The sequence below is a fragment of the Nicotiana sylvestris genome, chromosome 11 (genome assembly GCF_000393655.2).
Source record: "Nicotiana sylvestris chromosome 11, ASM39365v2, whole genome shotgun sequence".
Taxonomy (NCBI): Eukaryota; Viridiplantae; Streptophyta; class Magnoliopsida; order Solanales; family Solanaceae; genus Nicotiana; species Nicotiana sylvestris.
The window spans coordinates 40,928,227-40,931,274 of record NC_091067.1 but is presented as its reverse complement, the minus strand read 5'-3'; the positions used below and the strand labels follow the sequence as shown (position 1 = coordinate 40,931,274).

The following is a 3,048-nucleotide window of genomic DNA, read 5'->3' as shown; positions in this document are numbered from 1 at the left end:
GACCAAGTCTGGACATCAAAAATCAAGATTTGAGTTGTACTCTAAGAAAAGTACACAACCGCGGTGCGTGGAGTGGTGCATGGTGCACCGCGATTGTGCAATTCCTACCTGCCTACAAATTGTTAGCTCCCTGATGAATCCTACTAATGCCCCGCATGGCGCGTCGCCCCATGCGGCGCGCCTGTAAAATTTTTACATAGTTATTTTCTTATTTCGTCTAGGAAAGGTGATTTTGTCTGGGCCCGACCCTACTTGGTATAAATACATGGAAAACATTATATTTTGGACTTTTGACATACTTTAGACCTACGAAAGCTAAAAAGGAGTTGGAAGAACTAGAGCACAAGGATTTCATCATTCCTTCCTCACTCAAGACCCGACTTTGGATCAAATTTATGTTTTCCAATACTTTAAATTTTTTTTTTGTTATGAATTTCTCCATGTCTATGGAGTAGTTCCCTTTAGGGTCTGATGGATTTGGTGCCTTGATGATTGTTTGTGGATCATAACTCTAGTTTTATGTATTGAATTGTTTTGAAAGATTTAATTCTTGCATCTATATTCACTAGTTCATGTAATCGAGAGAGGCATGACTTGTGATATCTTTGCATTATATTGTTGGTTGAGTTCATAGATTCTTCTAAATAATCGAAAGAGGCTAGCTGAATCCTTGATTAAACCTTGTTAGGATAATAATCGAAAGAAGTTTTCCTAAAGACCAATCCACTACGCATTCTTGCATATCTTCACGTGCTTAAAATTGGTTCATCTCGTGAGGTTAAGACTTAATAAAGAGAGGAGTTTTTGCTGAACATTTGAACTAATAATTGAGTGAATTCGAGGGACTCACGTAAACATTAGAAGTGAATTGTCTATAGTTAGATCTAGAGAAATTATCTTGCACCTATCCTATCAAAACCATATCTTCTCCCATTGATAACCTTATTTACTTATTCTTTGTCTCGATAGTCACTAGTCAATAGCTTTTAGATTCGTAGTTAATTTTAGTTATTAATCATATAAATCTCAATTGTTGATCCTCATGGATCGCAATCAAGCTAGAAACTCCGAGAACACTGTTTAAATCCAATCCTTGTGGATACAATATTATACTATACTATACTATCTTTGATTAGCGAGCATAATTGAAGTGCGTGTTTTGTGCTCGTCAAATTTTGGCGCCGCTATTGGGGATTGGCAATCAATAGTGTTTGAAATAGTTTGTCGTGCTAATTCAAGAACTTTTTCTATTTATTTTATTTTCCTTTTTACGATTGGTGTTCTTTGGTTGTGCGCAGGTTATAGGTTAAGATTGGTGCATGACTCGAGCTTTTGCAAAAGAAGTGCTACCATACTAGCCAGAGTTAGAAACAAAACTACGACAACTGAGGAAGGAAAGAGATCTCACCGATAAGTTAGAAAAAGTTGGGCAACTCTCAACCCAAGAAATTATGGCCGGAAACGGTGATGATAATGTAGATTTGGCTACAAGAGAGGCATCCCAACAATGAGAAAAGGCTACATGGGATGTTGAGGAAGCAGCTATTAAAGCTGCACATACTATCTATGAAGAAGATAGGGGTCACAGAATTAATCATCATCAACCCTTGGTTGCAGACCAGTTTGGAAATATAACTCCCATGCTTAGGAGACCACATGGAGATTATGCTAGACCAGTTTACAATCAAGGATTATCAAGTGTTAGGCCACCTCCAATTACAGCAAACAATTTCGAGTTGAAGCAAGGGTTGCTTCAAACCATTCAGAACCGATGTGTCTTCAGAGTAAAGATGAATGAAAATCCAAATACACATCTTATGGACTTCGAGGAGTCTATGAACACCTTTCAATACAATGGGGTGTCACAAGATGCAATGTACTTAAAGGCGTTCCCCTTTTCACTTAAAGATGATGCGAAAGAATGGCTTCGAAGCTTGCCCAATGGATCGATTAGAACCTGAGAGGAGATGACCATAAAATTCCTTGATAAATATTTGCCTTCAGCTAAGACGGGCATGATTAGAAGAAAAATCCATAACTTCTACTAGAAAGAGACTGAAACTATTTTTGAAGCATGTGAGAGGTTTAAGGAGATAGTTAGAAAGTGTCAACATAGCAGAATTGAACTCTGGATGCAAATCCAGGACTTTTGGGAAGGATTGACATCGGGGTTGCATAGAACATTAAACAATACAGTTGGAGGCCCATTGACGAAGAAGACTCTAGAAGAGATAGTTACAATTCTTGATGAGTTATCTGAAGATGCCAACCAGTGTCCCTCTGAGAGTGCTAAAAGAAGAAGATCAATTGGTGTTCATCAAGTTGATTCTAATACATCTGTGCAGGTACAGCTTGATTCTATGGCTAAAGAAATACGAAAGTTGACCTTAGACGCAATACAGAATGAGACTCACGTAGCGTATGATATATGTCGAAGAGGACACCCTACTCATAAGTGTCAAGCCTCAACTGAGGAAGTGAATGTTGTGGGAAATTATAATTTTAATGCAATAGGCCAGAGGCACCCCGATTTTTCATGGAGTTCACCTGGGAGTATTATGAATGCATGGCAATAGAACAATCCCAGACCCCCAGGAAAGGAACTCCAGTCTTCCAAAATTAGCAGAGGCAGCAATGTCAGCCTCCACAGCTAATCAGTCCAGTATGGAAGATCTAATGAAGGCTTTTATTATCAAGATAGATAAGAGGCTTGAAACTTATAGCTCATCTATACAGGAACATGGAGAACCTATTAAAGAACTGGGCACGGGTTTTCGGTACCTAAAACGACAGGTTGGGCAGCTAGCTACTCTATTGTCTGAAAGGATTCCAGGAACTCTCCATGCTGATACTGAAAGAAATCCTAGAGAAATAGTGAATGCTGTAAAATTGAGAAGTGGGCAAGTTTTGAAATATCTCACCCCAATCCAAAAAGATGTGAGACTTGAAAAGGAAAGTGGGGAGCAGTTGAAGAGTGATGTTGATAAGAAGAAGAAAGGCCAGAAGAAGAAGAAGAAGAAGAAGGAGGAGGAGGAGGAGGATGAGAAA

At 38.8% G+C, this 3,048-nt stretch overlaps 1 non-coding gene across 1 annotated transcript; it reads right to left on the bottom strand.

Moving 5' to 3' along the window:
- Positions 1-2,015: 2,015 nt before the first annotated feature.
- Positions 2,016-2,122, bottom strand: LOC138882463 (small nucleolar RNA R71). The gene has a single exon (XR_011404066.1). It is a non-coding gene; the product is annotated as a small nucleolar RNA R71 (small nucleolar RNA).
- Between the last annotated feature and the right edge of the window lie 926 nt (positions 2,123-3,048).